We start from the raw sequence: 27678 nt of genomic DNA, 5'->3' as shown, positions 1-27678 counted from the left end.
CGAGAATGGTAGACACAGACAGGTGGATTCTAAGACAGGGACCTCTGTATAGAGAAGTGTACAGCACATTACAGAATGCATCAATGGCATGATAAGCCAGACAGTCACTCATTGATCAAATGGGGTCACATGACACTCTTCAAATTGGGAGAAGGTAAGTGCACTGTGCTGGGGGGGCTATGCACATTGGTCATCATGCCTCCAAATTACATGTATGTTGTTTTCTACAGCACAATATATTTTAGAAAAGTGAAGAGAAGTGTAATGACCAATACAATCATGTCAAAAGTGCCAGAACTACTGTGCACCCTCCCAAAACCCTCACTAAAACTAGGAATGCTATACCCAGAGAGGACCTCTTCCTGTCCCAGATGTGGTACTGCTAAGATCAATTTCCACCTTCGTAAGGTATGGTCCTGTAATGTAGTGGAGAAGTTAATCAAACATTACCTAGACTGCCCCCTAGCACAGGTGGTATACTCATATAATGTCTATTGGGGATGGTTCCTACACCGCAGAACAATATGACACACTTGTTTGCTCTGGGGATTCCATCCTTATTAATTAATACATATCTATGATTAGCCAGAGAAGCCCAGAAGATAAGCATGGGTTAAAGTTGCGATAGAATGGGGCAATAGCAGAGGCAGGACAGATGAGAGCCTCAAGAGTGGATGACAAACTGACCAAAGACTTGGCAAAATTGGCAGCAATGGGACAGGAATTATTTCATTCACAAGACAATAGACTACCCTGAAACTACATAGCAAAAGCTAAGCCGAAAGAAAAATGATGTCCAAAGCTTTGGTTAGAATGGCATTAAAATTTTTTTTTACTTGTGATAAAGTGTAATTCAAAGTCTCACATGGAAAAACATCACAAATAGGGCCTGATTACGATCTTAGCGGATGGGATACTCCGTCACAAATGAGATTAATGTCCCGCTTGTCGTATTACAAGTTCCATTAGAAGCATGTGGAACTTGTAAAATGACGGGCCGGGTATCCATCATGCTAGTGACGGAGTATCCTATTTGCCAAGGTCGCCATCAGACCCATAGTCACATTGCTGCACCAGAAAGCATACACCTAACCAAATCGTAACTACAGGAATAGCTGCCAGATATCAAATGACTTGTTGCCCTTCACATAAGTGGCAAAGGATTCCTACTGCTATCACGAGGCCACTTACCTGCACTTTTAGGGTCTTGGCACATTGTACAGGTGACAAATTCCAGTAAAAATAAATCCAGATTTGAAAGTCAGGAGACTGCATCTGGTCACACACAAAACCACCAGAATAAAATTATAAATATTTTGAACCCCAGGATAAATAAAATAAATTAGAATAAATGTATACATTTTGAGAACTTGGTCAAGTAAAGCTTGATCTAATTTGTAAGAAGAGGTGATAAGTCCTTATTAGGTAATATCTCAGACAAGTGAGTTGTGAGAAACAATATGAGAAATGCAGGCAGGGAGCATGGCTTAGCAGCGAATGGAGTAGGGCGGCGAGCTCCGGTGTGCTCAGCCACATCCGACTCTCATCCTGTTAATGAGGCCACAGGGAACAGCACAGTATGTATCCTCGCCAGTGAGTAGGACCTTTCTGAAGACGACCAGTGGCTAGGGAGCACGGATGAAGGAGATAGCTGGGACCAGCGTGGCGGCTGCAGGAGGACCCAAGATGGCAGCTGAAGAATGGGCTATTCTGGCTGCCCTGCACAGCTAACAAAGAAGCGAAGGTGAGGAGACCCGAACGGACGAGGGGGCTCCCTGGTGCTATTGTGGGTCTGAACCACTGCTGCGAGTGCTGCAATAATCGGGAGCTGAGCAGAGCAATAGTGGAGTGCCCTGCCCCCGCCCAGGCCTGGACCAATCGAGCAGCAGTTGAGGGGAGCACACAGGCACGAAGACTCAGATGGGGGTCTGCCTAGCTGGGAGGAGCAACGTGCTGCGGCGCGCCCCTTGGGCCTGCCCAGACAGGAAGATTGCTGACTAGGGGGCTTTGAGAGCGCTGGCAACGAATTGCTTAAGATGGCAGCAGCACTTAAAGGAGCTCAGAGAGCAGGTGGGGCGAGCGATCCCCGCAGCAGAAAGATAGGACACTGCCTTCTCCATCGGCAGAGTACCCTGTCCGGCTGAGGGGCTGCTAGCAGCGGGGACTGGCAGATGCAGTTGAGCCCTGCTTGCTCGAGAGGGGCGACACGCCGCAGTAACGACTTGAGCTGGGCCCCGGGGACTCTTGACAGACTGTTTGCTGACCTGGGTGCTCTGAGAGCACAGGCAGCAGGACTGGCCAGGATGAGGGCCGGTGCATAGAAGAGCCTTGGAACAAGGAAGTAGGCTCCACAACAAATAGTGAAATCACTTGGCGGGCTGCTTCCTGGGGCACCTGCACTGCCTGAGGCCACCGGCAAGGGGACCTGCCCATCAAAGGGTTTAACAACAAGGAATGCCAGGACCCCAACCATTGCCCTGAAATAATAGTGCCTAGGAAATCGGCCCCACAGCAAGTAATACAATAGTGGCCTCTGGGAGCCATATGAATACAGGGAGTGGATAGGAGGGAGGTGCACCCTGGAGAACACTATCGCACTCTGCACACAGGTACTTGAGCGGCATGCTGGAACACCCGGAATGTAGGTGGAACGCAGCGTATGGTGGGACAGGAACCGAGGGGACCGGTTGGTAGACTGACCCCTGGATAGCTGTTGCAGAGCCGGTTTCCCACAGAGACATGGTGAGGGGGCAATGACCTGGAGGAGTGCGAATGGAAACCCACAGAAGAAGTATACAATGGCTCTCGGAGCATCAGCTAGGTCCCTCTGCCTGCAGGGAAATAGTGGGTATGGAGGCATCAGAGAGGAACCAATGAACCCCTACAAGGGTCCCCTGATATAGTGACTGTCTAAAATTAACAGCTTTGAGACACACAGGACTTGGGGCCACATGTATGAAGCATTTTGCACGTCACAAACAGCCATGAGACCCCTTCCCCTTTGTGAGTGGCAGCGAAAAATGTTTTTCAGAGCAGGCAAAGAAAAATTAATTTTTTTGGTTTTGAAATGCATCTTGTTTTCCTTTAAGGAAAACGGGCGCCATTTAAAAAAAAACTGCTTTATTTAACAGTCACAGACATGGTGGTCTGCTGTCTCCAGCAGGCCACCATCCCTGTGAGGGCGGCCATTCCTAATGGGGTCGCAAATTGTGACCTACCTCGTGAATATTCATGAGGTAGGTCATTTGCGACCCCCTTGCGAATCGCAAACAGTTTCATTGACACAATTTGAGAGTCGCAAAACCTGTATTTTGTACAAGTGGCCCTTGGTTACAAGGAACTTAACAATGCACCATTGGTAAGGCTCTCAAAAAGAGGGACGGCGTCTTGTGGGGCTCCCAGCGTATGGGGGCTACTAGCAGGTGCTCAGAGCAAATGTTGCCTGCGATGTCAGGGACAGTGCCCTCCACCCCTATGCTTCAAGATGTACTACAAGCTATAGCGGCTTTGAGAGAGGCCCTAGAGCTCAAAATTGATACATTAAGCATTGATCTGGGTCTGCTATGAGATGACCACAGGCACTTATCAGACAGAGTTACTGCGACTAAGAGGCAGATCCCTGAGATGATACCTACAGTAGCTGCATAGCTGCAGTAGGGGGATGAATAGACTCTGTGGAATCTCAACTACTTGCTTTAGAGAGCAGAGCGGAAGATGCGGAAAACAGATGCATCATCCACATAAAGCGAGATGTGATGTCACTGTGTATGGTCCTTTGTTAGCCCCTACCACCGGAAGAGACCAGCCAGTGGCTCTAGGCCAGGGCAAATAGGAGAGGGGAGTACAGAGATCCCTGTGGGGTACCCCTGTGTACGCCGAAAGGTAGTGAGATGTACCTACCTGTTTGTACTCTAACAATTGAATCCTTGAACTACAGGTCTGTCTATCCAATTCAATATCTCCAGTGCCAGTTCCCTGTGCTTCAAAGTACCCTGGAGATCGGAACAGCTCAAGGATTTGAAGGCCTTCTCAATGTCCAGCTGAAGCACCTCTCCAGCGGTGGGTGCAAGGCCTTGCTCCTCCATAATGTGAAACAACTGATGAATATTGAGGAATGTGTTCTCCCCGATATAAAGCTTTTTTGATCTAGATGGAACAAAATAGTCATGTAGGGAAGCGGGCAATTAGCATTGATATTCCCCAAAACCTTACAGTCAGTATTGAGTAATCAGAGTGGCCAGGAGGATCGCACCTCCAACGGGTCCTTATCGAGCTTGAGTAACCCTAATGTGAGCCCCGCTCTCATTGACAGAGGAAGAGTACCAGCTGTCTATGCATCAAACAGAACTCCACTTCAACTCCATCCATACCAGAGGTTTGTTGCATGACATTTGGTCCAAGGCCAAATGGACCTCCCCAATCGTAAATGGAGCATCCAGGGCCACATAGTAATCAAAGAAGGCCTGATTAATGGTCTGCGGGGAGGTGAGTATATTTCCCATCGGTGATCATATGCCATTAGTTTAGGTCATTTGTTTTTGGAGCTTTGCAACCATGCCAGAACCTGCCAGAACCCACCCCACCTTGTCACCTTCAACAAGTTGTTTAGCAGTGTAATCCCTGTAGTCCAGCTGATCCAGTCTATACATTAAGGCTCTATGGCCCATGGTCCATCCGAAGGCCCGTAAGTTCCGCTCAATGATAGTCCCCATCCCGAGAGAGTCTCAAATCTTCATCAGGCCCACAAAAAAACCTCTGGGGGAGGTGGGTCCAAATCCTCTTCTCACAATCAAAAGAAGCTATGGTGTTATTTATGTAAAAGTAAAGGCCATTGAGCAAGTGATCCCACTTGTCCAAAGAAAAATACCAAGGCTCCCACCACCACAACCCCAACTGAGTCCACTAATTCCCCTAGTAATAGCAGTGGTGGTGGAAAGAACACTACAAATAGCCAGACAAAGGGTGTAGCTGGGCTCACCATTGGTAATGTAGTTGGGGTTGTTCTAGTTAGGGAGACCACAGAGGCTGTTTAGACACTGATTGTGGTATTGATTTTGCCACCTTAGTTGTTTGTCTCCTTAATATGGGTAAGTATAAGCAACTACTCTTAATAAATGGTGTTGAGGTCGAGGCCTACAGGGACACAGGACCCAATGTCACCATGATGATAGAGAAACTGGTTGCGCCTGAACAACACCTACTTGGTCAGCAGTACCAAGTGACTGATGATCATAACAACATTCTTAGCCACCGAATGGCTGTTGTGAATGTCAACATTGGGGGGGGGAGGTTGCTGGCCCAAAGTAAGTTGTGGTAGCCAATGATTTACCTGTGGGCTACTCACCAGGAAATGATTTGGAAACATCAGTTTGGGCTGAAGTAGAGTTGGAGGCTCATGCAGCAATGCTGGGCATTCCAGGGCATATCTTTGCTTTCACAAGGGCTCAGGCCCAGAAGCTAGGAGGACAGAGAAACTTGGATCCTGAAAAATGGACCAAGTGCTCACAAAAGCTAGGGGTAGAAAGGATAAATCCTTGCCCACTATCCCTTCCTCTCCAGAAGATTCCCCTTTTGAGGAAGAGGAATCCTCTCCCTGTGCAGAACCTACACCAGAGGAGCTGCTTGCAGCTGACACTGCTGAGCTTTTGGGTGCAGAGGGGCCTGCTAGGGAAGACCTGAGTGTGGCACATCAAACCTGTCCCACACTAGAAGGTCGAAGACAGCAAGCTGTCAAACAGCAAAATGGGGATGTCACTGATACCCACAAAGTCTATTGGGAAGACAACCTTCTCTATAATGAGGCAAGGGACCCTAAACCTGGAGCTGCCAGGAGATTGGTCATCCCTTTGCAGAATAGAGAATTTCTTCTGACTTTGGCTCATGACATTCCTTTGGCTGGGCATTTGGGCCAAAGTAAAACATGGGACAGACTTGTTCCATTGTTTCACTGGCCTCATATGTCTGAGGACACAAAGGAGTTCTGCCGCTCCTGTATGGCCTGCCAAGCCAGTGGCAAGACTGGTGGCACACCTAAGTCCCCCTTGATTCCACTTCCATTGGTTAGGGTACCCTTTGAGAGGGTAGAGGTTGACAGACATTGTTGGACCCCTTGACCATCCAACAGCTTCAGGAAACAGATTTATCCTAGTAGTAGTGGACCATGCCACTAGGTATCCTGAAGCTATACCCTTAAGGACCACTACAGCTACTGCAGTGGCAAAAGCCCTCCTGGGAATCTTTTCCAGAGTGGGTTCCCTAAATAAGTGGCATCAGACAGCAGTAGTAACTTCATCTCTGCATATCTCAAAGTAATGTGGAAGGAGTGTGGTGTTACCTACAAGTTCACCACTCCTTATCATCCACAGACAAATGGATTGGTTGAGAGATTTAACAAAACTCTCAAAGGCATGATCATGGTACTCCCTGAAAAACTCAGGAGGAGAAGGGATGTTCTGTTGTAGAAAAGTACCATCTTGCCTGGCATGTTACCCCATATTACACTGTATATATGTTGTTTTAGTCTATGTGTCACGGGGACCCTGCCAGGCAGGGCCCCAGTGCTCATAAGTATGTGCCTTGTATGTGTTCCCTGTGTGATGCCTAACTGCCTCACTGAGGCTCTGCAAAACAGAACCTCAGTGGTTATGCTCTCTCTGCTTTCCAAATTTGTCACTAACAGGCTAGTGACTAAATTTACCAATTCACAGACTCATATAATTCCCTAGTATATGGTACTGAGGTACCCAGGGTATTGGGGTTCCAGGAGATCCCTATGGGATGCAACATTTCTTTTGCCACCCATAGGGAGCTCTGACAATTCTTACACAGGCCTGCCAGTGCAGCCTGAGTGAAAGAACGTCCACATTATTTCACAGCCATTTACCACTGCACTTAAGTAACTTATAAGTCGCCTATATGTCTAACCTTCACCTAGTGAAGGATTGGTACAAAGTTACTTAGGGGGTCATTCCGACCCTGGCGGTCATGGACCGCCAGGGCCGGGGACCGCGGATGCACCGCCAACAGGCTGGCGGTGCATCCAGGCCAATTCTGACCGCGGCGGTAAAGCCGCGGTCAGAAAAGGGAAACCGGCGGTTTCCCGGCGGTTTTCCCCTGGCCTGAGGAATCCTCCATGGCGGCGCTGCAGGCAGCGCCGCCATGGGGATTCCGACCCCCTTACCGCCAGCCTGGTCCTGGCGGTTTTGACCGCCAGAACCTGGCTGGCGGTAACGGGTGTCTTGGGGCCCCTGGGGGCCCCTGCTGTGCCCATGCCAATGGCATGGGCACTGCAGGGGCCCCCTAACAGGGCCCCACAAAGATTTTCAGTGTCTGCATAGCAGACACTGAAAATCGCAACGGGTGCAACTGCACCCGTCACACCCTTTCCACTCCGCCGGCTCCATTCGGAGCCGGCATCCTTGTGGAAGGGGGTTTCCCGCTGGGCGGGCGGCCTTCTGGCGGTCGCCCGCCAGCCCAGCGGGAAACTCAGAATTGCCGCGGCGGTCTTTTGACCGCGCAGCGGTATTCTGACAGCGGGACTTTGGCGGTCAGAATCACCCCCTTAGTGTGTGAGCACCCTGGCACTAGCCAAGTTGCCCCCACATCGTTCAGGGCAAATTTCCTGGACTTTGTGAGTGCGGGGACACCATAACACGTGTGCACTGTACATAGGTCACTATGTTACAATCGTAACTCCGAACTTGGCCATGTAACATGTCTAAGATCATGGAATTGTCACCTCAATGCCATTCTGGCATTGGGGGGACAATTCCATGATCCCCCGGGTCTCTAGCACAGAACCCGGGTCCTGCCAAACTGCCTTTCCAGGGTTTCCACTGCAGCTGCTGCTGCTGCCAACCCCTTCAGACAGGTTTCTGCCCTCCTGGGGTCCAGGCAGCCCTGGCCCAGGAAGGCAGAACAAAGGATTTCCTCTGAGAGAGGGTGTAACACCCTCTCCCTTTGGAAATAGGTGTGAAGGCTGGGGAGGAGTAGCCTCCCCCAGCCTCTGGAAATGCTTTGATGGGCACAGATGGTGCCCATCTCTGCATAAGCCAGTTTACACCAGTTCAGGGATCCCACAACCCTGCTCTGGCGCGAAACTGGACAATGGAAAGGGGAGTGACCACTCCCCTGACCTGCAGCTCCCAGGGGAGATGCCCAGAGCTCCTCCAGTGTGTCCCAGACCTTTGCCATCTTGGAAACAGAGGTGTTGGGGGCACACTGGACTCGTCTGAGTGGCCAGTGCCAGCAGGTGATGTCAGAGGCTCCTTCTGATAGGCTCTTACCTCTCTTGGTAGCCAATCCTCCTTCCCAGGTAGCTAAACCTCATTTTATGGCTCTTTAGGGTCTCTGCTTCGGGGAATTCTTCAGAATGCAAGAGCTCACCAGAGTTCCTCTGCATCTCCCTCTTCACCTTCTACCAAAGGATCGACCACTGACTGCTCAGGACGCCTGCAAAACAGCAACAAAGTAGCCAGACGACTACTAGCAACATTGTAGCGCCTCATCCTGCCGGCTTTCTCAACTGTTTCCAGGTGGTGCATGCTCTGGGGGTAGCCTACCTTCACCCTGCACCAGAAAGCTCCGAAGAAATCTCCCGTGGGTCGACGGAATCTTCCCCCTGCTAACGCAGGCACCAAAAGACTGCATCACTGGTCCTCTGGGTCCCCTCTCATCCTGATAAGCGTGGTCCCTGGAACTCAGCAACTCTGTCCATGTGATTCCCAAAGTCCAGTGACTCTTCAGTCCAAGTTTGGTGGAGGTAAGTTCTTGTTATTTTTAGCGCATCAGAAGCGTTTATTAGCTCTTTTTGCTTTCCGTTCTACCCTATTTTTGCATAGTGGGTCCTGTTACTGCTCTCCGCTAGAGAAGCTGTTTGTTTTCTTAACTCACTTTACCTGTCATGGTCTATGATTACACTAAACGCTTAGACTCCTTACTAAATTACTGTACCATTTAAGGATCTTTGTTCTCTGTACACATGTCTAGACCATAGTGGCTTTTAAAAGCCTGAAGTCTCCCCAATGAGGCCCTACCTTTAATATTTGGAGGGTAAGCATTGCTGTGTCTTTACTAAATTGACTTTTTATTGTTTTCAATAATTTTGCACCTTCGTCACAAGGCACCTTTTGGGATTTTCTGGATTTTGCGAATATTCCACCTCTGACTATTTTGAGATGCTTTGACTTTGGTTTCTTTTCTTCTCTGTTTTTATTAGGTTTTTGGATTACCGTAATGCGGAAGTCCTAATTGCTTTAAGGATTAGGTATGTACTATGGTCCTGAAGAATCGCATTAGACCATGTATTGGCTAAAAAAAGGCGAGAAACATGTTGACCTATGATATTGAGTAACACAGGGGACCCTGTGGTTTCCTCTTTTTACTACTCTCGATTATGAGATTTAGTAAACACTACTTTATTTTTATATGGGGAGTGTAGGCATTAATCTACCATACCCCTGTGCATTGTTTTTAATCATGTCAGAGGTTTCAGTATTAGAATAAATTTGCAGATCTGTTACCTCTAGTCATTTTTAATTTTTCCAACACCAATCCTTCACAAATTTTGACCGGTTGTACATTACTTCCAAAAGATCTCCGGCAAAGAGCCCCTGTGTGGGGCCCGTCAGGCATTGCAGTGCCGACCTGAAGAGGAGCTCGGCCCTATGATGAAGCATGTCACCAGAAGGTGAGTGAGGGCTCTTGCTTCGACCATTTGTGGTTTCCATTGAATTCAGAACCACTGAGTGCGAAAGAAATCTTTTTTGGAACCGTGTGTATCCTTTTTTTGATTAATTGACTGTCGGGAGCTTTACGCACGGGACCAGGAGGACTTCCTCCGAATCTCCCACATTTGCCCCTTTTGTTGTTGTTTTTTGAAAAGTTCTTGCCTCCCCACGCTAGACTGCATTGCTGGGTACTGCGTGATTTGCAGCTGCTCTGGCTCCTGTGCACTCTTCCAGGATTTCCTTTGTGCACAGCCAAGCCTAGGTCCCCGACACTCTAACCTGCAGTGCACAACCTTCTGGGTTGTCCTCCAGCGTCGTGGGACTCCCTTTTCTGACTTTGCATAGACTCCGGTTCACTCTTCTTCTAAGTGCCTGTTCAGGTACTTCTGCGGGTGCTGCCTACTTCTGTGAGCGTTCCCTAGATTGCTGGGCGCCCCCTCTGTCTCCTCCTCCAAGTGGCGACATCCTGGTCCCTCCTGGGCCACAGCAGCATCCAAAAAACCCTAACCGCAACCCTTGCAGCTAGCAAGGCTTGTTTGCGGTCTTTTTGCATGGGAAGACCTCTGCAAGCTTCATCGCGATGTGGGACATCCATCCTCTAAAGGAGAAGTTACTGGCTCTCTTCTTTCTAGCAGAACTCCAAGCTTCTTCCAACAGGTGGCAGCTTCCTTGCACCCTCAGCTGGCAGTTCCTGGGCTCCTGCCCACTCTCGACACCGTTGCGACTATTGGACTTGGTCCCCTTGTCTTACAGGTACTCAGGTCTGGAAATCCACTGTGGTTGCATTGCTGGTGTTTGTTCTTCCTGCAGAATCTCCCTATTGCGACTTCTGTGTTCTCTGGGGGTAGTAGGTGTACTTTACACCTACCTTTCAGGGTCTTGGGTTGGGCTATTTTTCTAACCCTCACTGTTTTCTTACAGTCCCAGCGACCCTCTACAAGCTCACATAGGTTTGGGGTCCATTCGTGGTTCGCATTCAATTTTTGGAGTATATGGTTTGTGTTGCCCCTATACCTATGTGCTCCTGTTGCAATCTATTGTAACTTTACACTGCTTGCATTACTTCCTTTGCTATTACCAGCATAATTTTGGTTTTTGTACATATATCTTGTGTATATATCTTATCCTCATACTGAGGGTACTCACTGAGATACTTTTGGCATATTGTCATAAAAATAAAGTACCTTTATTTTTAGTACTTCTGTGTATTGTGTTTTCTTGTGATATTGTTCATATGACACCAGTGGTATAGTAGGAGCTTTACATGTCTCCTAGTTCAGCCTAAGCTGCTTTGCCATAGCTACCTTCTATCAGCCTAAGTTGCTAGAAACACCTCTTCTACACTAATAAGGGATAACTGGACCTGGCACAAGGTGTAAGTACCCCTTGGTACCCACTACAGGCCAGGCCAGCCTCCTACATTGGTTGTGCAGCGGTGGGATAAGTACTTGTACCTACTTACCACTTTGTCATTGTGTACTTTTCATAAGAGAATAATATACAAAACAAGTTCAGTGTATGTACACCTAACCAAAAAGTTTTGCTTTTCTTCTCTTAAACTTTTTACAAAGTTCTGAAAAGTTTCTCTAAACTTCTAAAAAGTTTCTAAAAATATTTAAAAGATTTTTCTCTGTTCTTTAAAAAGTTCTGAAAACTTTTCTCTCTTCTCACTGTCTCTAAACCTTCTTCTATCATGTCTGATGTAGAATCTGCTCTTAAAATGGTCAATACTGCCTATGACAATTTAAATTACAGGAGCCCAAGGAGTCTCTGCTTAGATAGAGGTTTAGTGATAGGAAAGAACCCCACAAAAGAGTTTCTGTATAACATGCTTACTGTGAATGATGAGTCCCAAGCAGGCACTTCAAATGAGAGGTTAATAGAAGGCGCCCATTCTGACTCAGGGGTTCACCTTGAAGGAGGTGGGGAGGGTTCTGTTCCAAATCTGCCCCTTAGCAGACCACCTAGTAATGCTGGTAGTAATGGAGGCTCCCATCATAGTAGGGGTGTCTTTGTTCCTGGAGGCCAGGTTATTGGAGTCCAGTCAGTTAGGGACAGATCTCCCTCTGTTGTTTCCAATTTATCTTCTGTGTCCAAGCATTCCCAACCCACCCACCCTGAAGACAACATGTTAGAAAGAGAACTCAAAAAGTTGAGAGTGGAAGAGAACAGACTGAAGCTTAAACAGCAACAGCTGGCCTTAGACAGGGAATCCCCAGACCTGGAGAAGGAGAGACAGAGTTTGGGGTTTGGACCCCATGGTGGCAGCAGCAGTATTCCTGATAGTAATCCTGTTAGAGAGCATGATTCCAGGAATCTGCACAAGATAGTCCCCCCTTACAAGGAGGGGGATGACATCAGCAAGTGGTTTGCTGCACTTGAGAGGGCCTGTATGGTACAGGGGGTCCCTCAAAGGCAGTGGGCTGCTATATTGTGGCTATCTTTCAATGGAAAGGGTAGGGATAGGCTCCTTACTGTTAGAGAAAGTGATGCTAACAATTTTGCAGTTTTGAAGGATGCACTCTTGGATGGATTTAGCTTAACCGCTGAACAATACAGGATTAATTTCAGAGACACCAGAAAAGAGTCCTCACAAGACTGGATAGACTTTGTCGACTGTTCAGTGAAGGCCTTGGAGGTGTGGTTACATGGCAGTAGAGTTTCTGACTATGAAAGACTGTATAATCTTATTCTGAGAGAGCATACTCTGAATAACTATGTGTCTGACTTGTTACACCAATACCTAGTGGACTCAGATCTGACCTGTCCCCAAGAATTGGGAAAGAAGGCAGACAAATGGGTCAGAACAAGAGTGAACAGAAAAGTTCATACAGGGGGTGACAAGGATGGCAAGAAGAAGGATGGTAAGTCTTCTGACAAGGGTGGGGACAAAAGTAAAACTGAGTCTTCATCAGGCCTACAAAAATCCTCTGGGGGGGTGGTGGGTCCAAATCCTCTTCAAATCAAGTTAAAAAGCCTTGGTGTTATTTGTGTAAAGTCAAAGGCCATTGGACAACTGATGCCAGTTGTCCAAAGAAAAACACCAAACCTCCCACTACCACAACCCCTACTGCAAATTCTAGTGCCCCTAGTAATAGCAGTGGTGGTGGGAGTAACCCTACTAATAGCCAATCCAAGTGAGTAGCTGGGCTCACTTTTGGTAATTAATTGGGGTTGTTCTTGTTAGGGAGACCACAGAGGCTGTGCTAGTCTCTGAAGGTGCCATTGATTTGGCCACCTTGGTTGCTTGTCCCCTTAATATGGATTAGTACAAGAAACTTCCCCTAATAAATGGTGTTGAGGTTCAGGCCTACAGGGACACAGGTGCCAGTGTTACCATGGTAATAGAGAAACTGGTGCACCCTGAACAACACCTACTTGGTCAGCAGTACCAAGTGACAGACGCTCATAACAACACTCTTAGCCACCCCATGGCTGTTGTGAATCTCAACTGGGGGCGGGGTTACTGGTCCAAAGAAAGTTGTGGTTACCTCAGATTTACCTGTAGACTGTCTACTAGGAAATGATTTAGAGACATCAGCTTGGGCAGAAGTTGAGTTGGAGGCTCATGCAGCAATGCTGGGCATTCCTGGGCATATTTTTGCTTTGACAAGGGCTCAGGCCAAAAAGCAAAAAGGACAGGGTAACTTGGATCCTGGAACAATGGACCAAGTGTTCCCTAAAGCTAGGGGTAGCAAGGGTAAATCCCTACTCACTATCCTTCCCTCTACAGATGATTCTCCTTATGAGGAAGAAGAATTTCCTCCCTGTGCAGAACCTTCACCAGATGAGCTGGCAGCAGACACTGCTGAGCTTTTGGGTGGAGGGGGGCCTGCCAGGGAAAAGCTGAGTGTGGCACAGCAATGCAGTTCCACATTAGAGGGTTTCAGACAGCAAGCTGTCAAGCAGCAAAATGGGGATGTCAGTGACTCACATAGACTTTACTGGGAGGACAACCACTTGTACACAGAGGCAAGGGACCCAAAACCTGGAGCAGCCAGGAGATTGGTCATTCCCCTGCAGTACAGAAAGTTCCTCCTAACTCTGGGAACACGACATTCCTTTGGCTGGGCATTTGGGCCAGATCAAAACATGGGAAAGGCTTGTCCCCCTGTTTCACTGACCTAGGATGTCAGAGGACACAAAAGATTTTTGCAAGTCTTGTGTGACCTGCCAAGCCAGTGGCAAGACTGGTGGCACACCAAAGGCTCCCCTTATTCCAATACCTGTGGTTGGGGTCCCCTTTGAAAGGGTAGGGTTTGACATAGTTGGCCCCCTTGACCCTCCTACTGCTTCAAGCAATAGGTTTATCTTGGTGGTTGTGGACCATGCCACAAGATATCCTGAAGCAATTCCTCTAAGGACCACTACAGCACCTGCAGTGGCAAAAGCCCTCCTGGGAATCTTTTCCAGGGTGGGTTTCCCAAAAGAGGTTGTATCAGACAGGGGTAGCAACTTCATGTCTGCATACTTGAAAGTTATGTGGAAGGAATGTGGTGTAACCTACAAATTCACCGCTCCTTATCATCCACAGACTAATGGACTGGTAGAGAGGTTTAATAAAACTCTCAAAGGTATGATAATGGGATTCCCTGAAAAACTAAGAAGGAGATGGGATGTCCTGTTACCTTGCCTCCTTTTTGCTTATAGGGAGGTACCCCAAAAAGGAGTGGGCTTCAGCCCCTTTGAACTCCTCTTTGGGCACCCTGTAAGGTAAGAGGTCCACTTACTCTTGTGAAGGAGGGTTGGGAACAACCTTTAAAAGCTCCTAAACAGGACATAGTGGCTTATGTACTTGGCCTAAGATCCAGAATGGCTGAGTACATGAAAAAGGCCAGTAAATACCTTCAGGCCAGCCAGGAGCTGCAAAAGCAATGGCTTGACCAGAAGGCTGTTCTGATTCAGTACCAACGAGGACAGAAGGCGTGGGTATTGGAGCCTGTGGCCCTATGAGCACTCCAAGACAAATGGAGTGGACCCAATCTAATTGTTGTGAAAAAGGGTGAGGTTACCTATCTGGTAGACCTGGGCACTGCCATGAGTCCCCTTAGGGTGCTCCATGTCAACCTCCTAAAACCCTATTATGACAGGGCTGACTTATCCCTGTTCATGGCAACTGATGATGGACAGGAAGAAGTGATTGACCCTCTCCCTGATCTCTTCTCCACTACTGAAGTTGATGGCTTAGTGGAGGGAGTGGTGCTTGTAGATTGCCTTACTGCTGAGCAGAAGGGCAACAGTGTAAATCTCCTCAGTTTTCTGAACTCTTCTCACTGATACTGTAGTGTGGTTAGTTTTACGTATCCTTTGCGCATTAGCTTCAGGCTTTAGGCCTTTGTGCACTTTGCCCTGGATGTATTTTATTCATTTGCTTGCAGCTTAGAGCCTCTGTGCACTTTGCTCTAAATGCTTTTTATTAGGCTTCGTACTGTTATTTTTCAAATAGCCAGTTCTACGGTCTTGTTTTATATTCATATCACACTTTGTAGCCTACTTCAGCACACATTCTTGTTCACTCTGTGTTTCAGTCAAGGATACAGTCTGGTACATTGCCGATAGACATGGTAGGAGTTTAGTCTTTGGCATTCCTGCATAGGGACATTTTGTGATCATGCTGACATGTTAGTTATAAAAACACTTCCTTGTCCCAACAAACGCAAGAGGGAGATTCCGACCAGGGAACCACAACTAGACGCTGACTGCCTTGTTGCAGATGCTGAACCAAGATCACAGGCCTTTGCTCAGGTATGAGGGCTGATGTCTCCCCAGGGATTCAGAAAGGCAAGTTTAGCATGCTGTGCTCAAAAGAGAACAAGCAGAGGGAGAGTAGAAACTATTAGCACCATGATAGCGTTGTTCTTATGTTTTACTCGCCTGGTGACTATTTCAATCCTACTGTGTTGTATGGTTCTGGTTATTGCGGCTCACGCCTTATTATCTAAAATGCAGTCATTTTATTAAAACATTATATAAAACTTATACTGCCTTTGTCATTTGTATATAAGATCATACTGTAAATGAGAGAGTTGGTTTGGATCTGAGTGACCACGACTTCCCTGAGAAGTTTCAAAGATGTCATACGCTCGGCTGCCCAATCATCTCTTACCCTTGGGAGAAATGAGGCACTGCTAGTTAGCCGGAGCAAGAACCGGATTTAGGGTAACAGAGTTTCTTACACGTGGGTCAGACTCAGTCCCCCACACCGTGATCGATCCTGCTGCCTAGAAATCCAGTAGTCTCATTTAGGATATTGAGAGCCCACGTGACAATACCAGGTACAACTACTTGGTGTGAGCATACAATCAATACTGGAGACAGTTTACCTGTCAAAAGTAAGATTTATAGGCAGCCTGACCATGTCAGGGACTGCATTAAACAAGAGGTACAGAACATGTTGGACTTAAGAGTAATTGAGCCTTCAGAAAGGCCATGGGCTAGCCCAGTGGTGCTTGTCCCAAAACCTCACAGTAAGGATGGTAAAAGAGAGATGAGGTTTTGTGTTGACTATAGAGGTCTCAATCAAGTAACCAAGACAGATGCTCACCCTATACCCAGGGCAGATGAGCTAATAGATACACTAGCTTCTGCCAAGTATCTAAGCATGTTTGATTTAACTGCAGGGTACTGTCTCTAACTGGCTGGACTCTAGTTGACTGGCCTTTTGGAGTGAAAGGTACCCTACTAGTGTGTGAACCCCTCCCACTAACAGTGTCACTAGGTGGCCTGTTAGCTGGCAGGTCTTTGGATGAACCCTCCCCAGCATCCTCAGTGCCCTCCCCTGAATCTTGCTGCGTACCCCCTGTAGGAAGTTAGCGTCTTTCTAGCCTTGTTACCCCCACTTTTGGCATGTTTGTGAGTATATGTCAGGGTGTTTTTACTGTCTCACTGGGATCCTGCTAGCCAGGGCCCCAGTGCTCATAGTGGAAACCCTATGTTGTCAGTGTGTTTGATATCTGTCATTGGGATCCTGCTAGCCAGGACCCCAGTGCTCATAAGTTTGTGGCCTATATTTGTTCCCTGTGTGGTGCCTAACTGTATCACTGAGGCTCTGCTAACCAGAACCTCAGTGTTTATGCTCTCTCTGCTTTTAAAATTGTCACTGCAGACTAGTGACTAATGCTACCAATTCTAATTGGCACACTGGAACACCCATATTATTCCCTAGTATATGGTACCTAGGTACCCAGGGTATTGGAGTTCCAGGACATCCCTATGGGCTGCAGCATTTCTTTTGTCACCCATAGGGAGCTCAGACAATTCTTACACAGGACTGCTAATGCAGCCTGAGTGAAATAACGTCCACGTTATTGCACAGCCATGTTACACTGCACTTAAGTAACTTATAAGTTACCTATATGTCTATCCTTCACTTAGTGAAAGTTAGGTGCAAAGTTAGTTAGTGTGATGGCACCCTGGCACTAGCCAAGGTGGCCCCACATTGTTCAGGGCAAATTTCCAGAACTTTGTGAGTGTGGGGACACCATTACACGTGTGCACTACATGTAGGTCAATACCTATATGTAGCGTCACAATGGTAACTCTGAACATGACCATCTAACATGTCCAGGATCATGGAATTGTCCCCTAAATACCATTCTGGTATTGGGGGACAATTCCATACATCCCCGGGTCTCCAGCATAGAGCCTGGGTACTGCCACACTAACACTCCAGGGTTTTCTCTGCAGCTACCGGTGCTGCCAACCCTCAGACAGGTTTCTGCCCCCCTGGGGCCTGGGCAGCCCAGTCCCAGGAAGGCATAACAAAGGATTTCCTCTGAGAGAGGGTGTTGCACCCTCCCCCTTTGGAAATAGGTGTTAAGGCCCTGAGAGGAGTAGCCTCTCCTGGCCTCTGGAAATGATATAAAGGGCACAGATGGTGCCCTCCTTGGATAAGCCAGTCTACACCGGTTCAGGGATCCCTCCAGCTCTGCTCTGGCACGGTACTGCACAAAGGAAAAGGGAGTGACCACTCCCCTGACCAGCACCTCCCAAGGAGAGGTGCCCAGAGATCCTCCAGTGTGTCCCAGACCTCTGCCATCTTGGATGCAGAGGTGTGAGGGCAAAATGGACAGCTCTGAGTGGCCAGTGCCAGCAGGTGACGTCCGAGACCCCTCCTGATAGGTGCTTACCTTTCTCTGTAGCCAATCCGCCGCTGAGGGCTATTTAGGGTCTCTCCTGTGGGTTTCTCATCAGATAACGAATGCAAGAGCTCACCAGAGTTCCTCTGCACTTCCCTCTTCGACTTCTGCCAAGGATCGACCACTGACTGCTCCAGGACACCTGCAAAACTGCAACAAAGTAGCAAGAATACTACCAGCAACATTGTAGCACCTCATCCTGCCGGCTTTCTTGACTGTTTCCTGGTGGTGCATGCTCTGAGGGCTGTCTGTCTTCATCCTGCACTGGAAGTCAAGAAGAAACCTCCCGTGGGTCGACGGAATCTTCCCCCTGCCAACGCAGGCAACAAACTTCCGCATCACCGGTCCTCTGGGTCCCCTCTCATCTTGACGAGTGTGGTACCTGGAACACAGGAGCTGGATCCAAGTGACCTCGACAGTCCAGTGGTCCATCTGTCCAAATATGGTGGTGGTAAGTCCTTGCCTCCCCATGCCAGACAGTAATGCTGTGTACTGTGTGAACTGCAGCTGCTAGGGATTCTGTGCACTTTTGCAAGGAATCTTTCATGCACAGCACAGTCCAGGTCCCCAGCACTCTGCCTTGCATTGCTCAACTCACTGAGTTGCCCACCGGCTTTGTGGGACCCTCCTTTTTAGTGTTGAGACGACCACCATGCTCAGCTTTCTTGAACCCATGTTCAAGTACTTCTGCAGGTGCTGCCTGCTTCTTCATGAGCTCTCTGTGTGGCTGAGCGCCCCCTCTGTCTCCTTCTCCAAGGAGCGACCTCCTAGTCCTTCCTGGGCCCGGGCAGCACCCATTTTCTTCAACCACAACCTTTGCAGCTAGCAAGGCTTGTTTTTGGTCTGTGCCCTTCAAAACATTTCCAGAGGCTGAAGGAGGCTACTCCTCCCCAGCCCTTAACACATATTTCCAAAGGGAGACGGTGTAACACCCTCTCTCAGAGGAAATTCTTTCTTCTGCCTTCCTGGGACTGGGCTGCCCAGACCCCTGGAGGGCAGGAGCCTGTCTGTGGGTTGGCAGCTGCGGTAGCTTCATTGAAAACCCCAGAGAGCTGGTTTGGCAGTACCCAGGGTCCATGCTGGAGCCTCAGGATGCATGGGATTCGCACCCCAATACCAGATTTGGCATAGGGGACAGTCCCATGATCTTAGACATGTTACATGGCCATATTCGGAGTTACCATTGTAAAGCTACATATAGGTATCGGCCTATATGTAGTGCACGCATGTAATGGTCTCACCGCACTCACAAAGTCCGCGGAAATTGCCCTGAACTATGTGAGGGCACCTTGGCTAGTGCCAGGGTGCCCTCACACATAGTAACTTTGTACCTAACCTTCACTAAGTGAGAGTTAGACATATAGGTGACTTATAAGTTACTTAAGTGTAGTGTAAAATGGCTGTGAAATAACGTGTGTGTTATTTCACGCAGGCTGCAATGACATTCCTATGTAAGGGTTTGTCTGAGCTCCCTATGGGTGGCAAAAGAAATGCTGCAGACCATATGGATCTCCTGGAACCCCAAAGTCCTGGGTACCTAAATACCATATACTAGGGAATTATAAGGGGGTTCCAGCAAATTGAAATTGGTAAATGTAGTCACCAGCCTATAGTAACAAATTTAAAGGCAGAGAGAGCATGAGCACTGAGGTTCTGGTTAGCAGAGCCTCAGTGACCCAGTTAGGCACTACACAGGTATACACATTCAGGCCACAACTATGAGCACTGGGGTCCTGGCTAGCAGGATCCAAGTGAGACAGGCAAAAACATACTGACATACATGTAAAATTGGGGGTAACATGCCAAGAAAGATGGTACTTTCCTACAATCCTTCCCTGGGGCACCGACCAACTGCCACTCTTGCAAGTTGCACTCTGAGCAGGCTTTCTAGACATGTTTGTAATAACTGCTCTGGGTGCAGAAGCCAACAACCAGAGCAATGCATGATGCCTTGGAGGCAGCAGTCACTGTTGCAGGTTCTATCCTAAGGGCAGCAGTGTCCAGACATAGTTGTGGTAATTTCTCTGGAAGCGGCAGTCAACAGTCATAGCACTGCATGCTGTCTTGGGGCAGTAGTCACCAGCTATTGTTATGATAGCTGCAATGTTGGCAACATTCAAATGCCGTAGCACAGGATGCTGTGATGGGGCAACATTCATTTGACACGATTGTGCCCTAAGTGCTAAAGTCATATATATTACGAGGGTGCTGTCTAGGTGATACCATAAATCATCCTTAGCTGTGTGTAGGCAGCAACAACCAACCATAGTGGTGCTTGGTAGCAGCTAACACCATCAGCGTTCTTTGTGGAGTAGCAATCACATGTACTAATAGTGTATAGTACGTTTAGGGCAGTGTACACAAGCCATTGCCATGTTTGCTCCCCTGGGACATCATTCAGCAGCAATATCAAGGCATGATGCCTTGGGTGCTGAAGTCGCCAACCATGGCAATGTTCTCTGCTCTGGAGCAGCGATCAACAACAATAAAATCATGCACTGCACTTGAGGCAACGAAAACCAGCGAAAATCGTACATGCTGCCCTAATACAGTCTCTAGGAATAGCAGACAAAGCTGCCTTTGACACAGCAATAAATTACCATTGTAGTGTGCATTGCCTTTGACACGGCAGCCACCTTCACAGCGTCATAGCTTCTTCACAGCTATTAATTGCCATGTAGACTGATAGGGAGGGTTGTAATTTCTAGCTACTGGTCTTTTCAACTAACAACTGACTGTGAGCACAGGTTGAAACCGCAGTGCTCGGTCAAACTTCAGGAGACGCACATCTTCCTCCCACTCATACATATGCCCCAGAAAACAACCAAATGCTGGCACAGGAAACGTGTTTTCAAAAACTATTCTGAGGGTAATCATGTTACACACACCTTTTCTATCAGCAGAATGTGCAATAATGCCCTTGTATCTCCCTCTACCCTGAGATACAATCTAGTGATAAGTTGAAACAGGATGAGACCTAATAAAAGAATACAACAATAAGTAAATGTTCTGTTGCTAGTAAATGTTATTTTGGGACTCGGTGAACAGACTGAAGACATATTTGCTGACTCAGCTAATTCTTCCCCAAAATTAAGCCTTTGAAAATCTAGTAAGGAACATTGTAGGTGCTCATCCATTTGTTTCTGCTAAATATATAAAGCCCTCACTCAGTTTCATGCTGATTGAATTTAAATGAATGTAGCACTAAGAATACATGCACAAACAATGTAAAACTGTATCAAATACTGTAGCCACTAATGACCATGTCATGTTTCTCTTGATGGTTTTTAGTGACGCAAAATCATGTATGATTAGTCATTCAGGTATGACTCCAAAGGAATGGCTGTTACAAGACATCATTGAACTTCCTTAAGTCATGGCATTTGCACACTAGACAATCTCACACTTGGCAGTTGTTATAGGAACCACTAAGAGAGGTGGTCACAGTACTTCTGACAAATAAGCCTCGGTCCATCAGCAGTGCAATACTAACTGAAAAGGGACCTAGACTAATATTAGGAGCCCTCCTTTACCAGAAGTGTAGATGAAGCTGAGGTCCCGCTGTGGATACACAAAACAATGGTCTTTGCTTGAGGTCAACCCATGGCATGGCTCTGTGAAAATAAAATAACTGTCTTGACCGGGGGCTGCTACTCTGATAGGGCAGAGGCGCGTCACCCGTCCCCCCCACCACCAGCAGTGACAGCTTCAAAACTTCTAAAAGAAATCGATAATGAACATAGGGCCAGAGGTATGAAAGCTTTTTGCATTCGCAAACGGTGCGAATGCCCGTTTGCGAATGCAAAAAGCCATTTCAGAATGTATGAAAGACATTCTGAATGCAATTTTAAGGAATCGCTAAAATAGCGATTCCTTAAAATTGTGACCCTGATGAGAGAGTCGCAAATTGCGACTCTCTAAATAAAAAATCACAAATAAGGATTCCTTATTTGCGATTTCTAAGCACATGTAAGAAGCAATTCCTAAATGCGATTTGGGAATTTCGGAATCGCTATTTGCCACCAGGTTGAACCTGGTGGTAACCATGTGCAAATTTTAAAAATGCATTTAAAATGCATTTTAAAAATTCACATGTAAAGCACACATGCCCTTTTGGCATGTGTGCACCTTACATGTTGCGAAAAAATATTTTGGGGTGCAGCAGAGGGGGCCTTAGGCCCCCAGCACCCTGGGGTTTTGCATTTCCAAAATTGCGATTTCTGGTTAAGAAATCGCAATTTTAGAAATGCAAAAAAATTGCAGATATGGGCGGATAGGCCCATAGGTGCAAATGGGGCCGGTATCGCAATTTGAGATTCAGTAATGGAATTTGCGATTTTTAAGAAATCACTATTACTGATTCGCAAATGTGATACATTGCATTGTGCGAATCAAAAATAGCGATTTCTTAAAAATCGCTATTTCGACTCGCAAAAGGCCTCCTTGATTCATCTGGCCCATAGTTTACTATCGTTTTCTTCTAGAGGGGTGGGGCAACTGGGGTGACGAGTGTGAGGGAGAGTGCTCAGCACTCTCCCTCAAAGCGCATCTGTGTTTGGCCGGCACCATGCCCACAGGGCTCTCGCCAGCCCAGCAACTCTTTTGTGGGGCTGGAGAGAGCCTACACTGAGCAGTGTCAGGACTGGCCACAGGACAGGCTGGGAGCCTGTGCCTGCAGCCGGCTGCAGCAGAGACGGAGAAGTGGCGAGGCCTGCATTTAGGTAAGTTTATTTTCTTTTTAATTGTATTAATATTACCCCTACAACCCTCCCTGCTGCACCCTCCCATGCGCTTCCCTGCCCCATGTAAGACCTGAGAGCCGCGACTGTCTTGACTGCAAAACTATGCTTCATATTTATCTTCACTCACCAAGGCCTATATTTATACTTTTTTAGCGCAGCATTTGCACCGCTTTTTTACGCAAAAACGGCGCAAACTTACAAAATACAATTGTATTTTGCAAGTTTGCGCAGTTTTTGCGTAAAAAATGATGCAAATGCGGCGCTAAAAAAGTATAAATATGGGTCCAACTTTTGTTGTAATCAACGCTCCTCTGAACGATAGCCCTTGTAACATAGAAATTAACAAATTAGAAAATGTAAAGTCCTGGAAAGCCTGAACTAGAAAAAGGAAAGAAATAAACAGAGGATAGAACCATGGTGGTTGTATGTCAAGAAAGAGATTGGTGCTTTTCTTACAAGTAAAACCCCTATCATTTAGTAGAGGAACTTCAAAAGAGTGAAACGTCATAGGCAAGATAAGGAATAATAAGAACCCTACCAATGGGGAAAAGGGTAAACTATAAAAGGGAGCCCAACTCTATTCACTGAGTCTTTCTATTATTTGTCTCTATCCTTTCACCTTTCACCAAGACTGCTAGTCTGCTACAGTGAAGATCCTGGAAGCCTGAATCTGTTTTATTTTGGACTAAGAACTTAGCTACCTTGTCAGTTGTGCCTTTACTACTTGAATAAATGCTTCCAACGTATACGTCTTCCAGATTGGTTCAATCTTTTGATTGAGAAAGCTCTTTTTACATTGACTCAATACAGTGACTGTTTGTGTATAGCAGACGAAAAACCCATCATTTAAGAATTGACTGACCCTTCTGTGGAGCGTTAAGAGTTATCTTGTGTGAAATCGATTTGCTGTAGCATGGATGCTTGTCATACTATTCTTTTTGCTGACTATGCAAACCGGAACACATTTGCATGTTTGCAACCCCTGTTAGATCTGTCAGTGGAGGGTGGTCTTCCTCTAAACCTTTTGCCTATTTGCCCCACATTTTTGCTGTACTGTTTTGTTGGCCTTAGGATTCTGCACACTTTATCACTGCTGACCAGTGCTAAAGTGTATATGCTTCTCCCCTAAACATGGTACCCACAACTGGCATATTTAAATTACTTGTAAGTGCCTTGTAAAGTGGTATCCCATATACCTTGGGCCAGTAAATTAAATGCTGCAGGCATACCACCATACAACCACTTTGACCTTTGTACAAGCCAAGCCTTGGAAGGGCATCAAATAAAACCAACAGGTGGAACAGCAGAACATGACTTCACTGTACACTGTAGGCAATGAGAGCAGCAGCACTGCTAAAAGTGACATCAAGTCACACAAGAAAGATTGGCAAGACATGATAGCAGCAGGTGTTGCATGCAGTAACAGCAGGATACAATGGATGTAAGAGCTGCACGCATTGACATCGTGACTTAAGGCGTTATTTAGAGTTTAATAGACAGAATACTCCATCATAAATATAGTGGATGTCCCGTCCGCATTATTACAAGTACATTATGGCCTTTGGCACTTGTAATGCTGTGAACAGAATATCTGTTACATTTTTATAGATTATTTGTTTGCCAAACTCTCTTTCCAGATGACACAAGTCTTCAGCCACACTAAACTTAAGCTCTGAGGCCTGGGGTATGTGTGAGGGGTGTACTATGACAATCCTAGTTTTCTCCTACATCGAACAATACAAATCCTATTTGATGTAGTCCCTGTACTCATGACAACCGCAGAGTCAGAAGCCTGGCTGAGGTTTCATCAACTAGGTAGTAGATACACAGAAATTGTCTTTCATGTTATTTCCCTCCTTTGAAGTAAACATCAAATGTCATATGAAAACCCCCAGAAGAAGTGTCTAACATGTCATGACACTCCTGCAGAATCTGACACTGTGTTGTCATGAGGCCCACTGTGATGGACGCTGGTCTGGTGGGAGTGGGGAGGTAGAAGGGTGTAGATCTGGATGTTAAGTACGTCTGCTTGTATCAGATAGGGCTGGGTGGAAAACTCCTCTCCACTAGTGGAGTTTGCAGAGTTTTTCAACTCTGTGCTTCACTTAGTGCGTAGAGTTAATCGAAAAGTCTGCAACACCTGCGTGGCGGAGTTACCGCCGCCCACCCCTAGTGACAAAACCACATCATTCAATTTTCTGAGTAGCGCAGCCTTGGGTTTTCCTCCTGGATACCTGATGGCTGGGTTTAGCTGTTGGTGTCCCCTGATTTGATGGATGGATCACCTCAGGTTTCCTCCTCCCCGTCATATCACAACAGTAAGAGCTGTCTCCTGCCTTGGAAGGCACATCTCATTTTATGGCAGCATGGGGTTGTGCAGAGGTTTCTCTGTGAAGCGGTCACTTGTACTTTAAAGACAACCTCTCCACGACAATTAGAAGTTGTTTTCAACACATCACCTGGAGCCGTCTCTGCCGTGATGTCACTTCTCTACAGTTTATTCTTCAGCACTGCTTGATTAAGGCTGGCCTTGACTGATTTGAACAGACAGAATTCTGTGCGCTGCCGGTGTGTACCTGTACGACAAGCGTTACATTCATGAGTAGTGTGTACCTTCCCACCATATGCATGGATTTACACCATATTTCTTGCCTTTGATGTTCGACAAATCTGAATTGCATGTCAGGGGGACGGAGTGACTCAATCCTGAAAAGGTTTCATTCATATGCTATGTGTCTACAACTACACACTAAGGGTGCCAACCTGTGCGGTATTTGAATAAGTATGCATGCAGTTGTTATAAGCTCTGTGCATGCATACTTAACCAGTTATACTTAGTAACATAGTCTCATAAAAACAAAAAACATCTCTCAATATGTACTATGGGAGATGTACAAGCTGAACCTATTTCTTTTTTACTGATCGATAATGGGATAAATGACTTGCCTATGGCTGTTCCACCTGCTGTTCCTAATTTAAACAACTGTTTTGTGTTGGGGTGTTTTTGTATCATGTTAACTTTACTTTCTGGTATAGGCCTTTTCATGTTGCGATTGTTTTCAGTATATTGTTGTATTGTGCTGTAACCACAGGATGGCATAAGGATTTTGGGGGTCATTACAACATTGGCGGTAAAAGGCGCTTATCGCCGTGCAGAAGACCGCCAATACACCGCCGCGGCAGCGGAATTCTGCCACAGCTATTATGACACACATCTCGGAAACCGCCGAAATTCAGACACCCACGCAACTCTGCCACACCAAAGGTCAGTGATAAACTGGCGAAAACAAAACCTCCACCTCCACGGCAACAGAAACACGCCCATGCTATTACGACCCACGATTCCACGCGGCGGCTTTCAGCTGCGGTATTCCATTGGCAGTACACACACCCACACTCAAAATACACACACATCTCCAAAACACCGCCACATTGGACAATTTAAAATACACACACCTGATACACATACAAACACCACTCCCACACACCCAACACTATATAAAACACACACCCACATCACCCACAAACCCCTACGACCACAATTCAAGGACGAAGGCCAGAGAGACAGCACAGCCAAGACAACCCCACCATACAGAGGCACACAACACCATCACCCACACAACATCCACGCACAAAACACCACACACCACTACACATCACCACACACATCAACACTCACACCGCCCCACACATCACACACACCACGCCAAAGACACCCCCGCTTTTCCGAGAAGGAGCTCCGGGTCATGGTGGAGGAAATCCTACGGGTAGAGCCACAGCTATTTGGCTCACAGGTACAGCACACATCCATAGCCAGGAAGATGGAGCTATGGCGAAGAAAAGTCGACAGGGTCAACGCTGTGGGACAGCACCCAAGAAATCGGGATGACATCAGGAAGAGGTGGAACGACCTACAGGGGAAGGTGCGTTCAACGGTCTCCAGGCACAACATCGCGATTCAGCGGACTGGCAGCGGACCCCCACCTCCACCCCCACAACTAACAATATGGGAGGAGCAAGTCTTGACCATCATGCATCCAGAGGGCCTCGGAGGAGTCGGTGGAGGATGGGACACTGGTAAGTCAAATCTTAACTAACATATCCCCCACCCTACCTGCATGCTATCACACATCCACACCCTTACCCTCTCCCCTATCACCCCAAATCCTTACTAATGTATTCATAACACAAACTACACATCCCAACACCAAGCCCTGCATGACACAACTAAGCATGGACACCTATCACCTAAGCATGCCCACTGCACATACCCAGAACTACCCCCTAACCATCATCACACAAGCCCCCACACAGGAATGCTTGCACTGGGGTACACAGACACCCACCCATTGCACACCATCACACACACAAATGCAATAATCATGGTCTTATGCCCCTGCAGGAACACGAAGGACCGTCACCACACCAGAGGGTCCAAATAACACCACTCCACCCCCAGAAGAGGCCCACAGTGACGATAGCAGCTCTGCCCTACTGGAGCCTGATGATCAGCCCGGACCATCGTGGGCCTCGGGACAGTCGGTTCCCCTTTCACAGGCACAGCCCAACACTGACCTTCCACCCTCTGGTAACACCAGCACAGCACCCACCCAGTGGGCCCAAACCTCCGTACCCAGGACAGGTCCATCAGCGGTGTGTCCACCACTACAGGGAACCCAGGTTAACCCACCACCCCAACAACAACAGGGACCTGGGGGCAGTGGTAGTGGGCACATGGTCCAGGGGACGTAGGCCCAGGAACACAGGGGAACTGGAAGGGCTGCTGTGCGACAGGGGGCGGACAGGCCAAGGGGACCCACTCTCCACAAGGGCCTCACCTCCATCATGGGAGCATACCACCACTCCCAGGAGACGATGGCGACAGTCCTGGTAAAGTTTCAGGAGACCCAGCGCCTGCAGGAGGACCAGTATTTGGGGTTCAGGGAGGAGCTCAGGACCATCAGCTCCGCCCTGGGCACCATCGTAGGGGTGCTGAAGGACATACAGCAGACCCTGAGGGACACCGTGGCACTCCAAGGGGCCCCTGACACTAGCCAGGACGATGAACTG

This window comes from Pleurodeles waltl, chromosome 3_1 (genome assembly GCF_031143425.1).
Source record: "Pleurodeles waltl isolate 20211129_DDA chromosome 3_1, aPleWal1.hap1.20221129, whole genome shotgun sequence".
Classification (NCBI taxonomy): Eukaryota; Metazoa; Chordata; class Amphibia; order Caudata; family Salamandridae; genus Pleurodeles; species Pleurodeles waltl.
Note: the sequence above shows the minus strand (reverse complement) of the source record.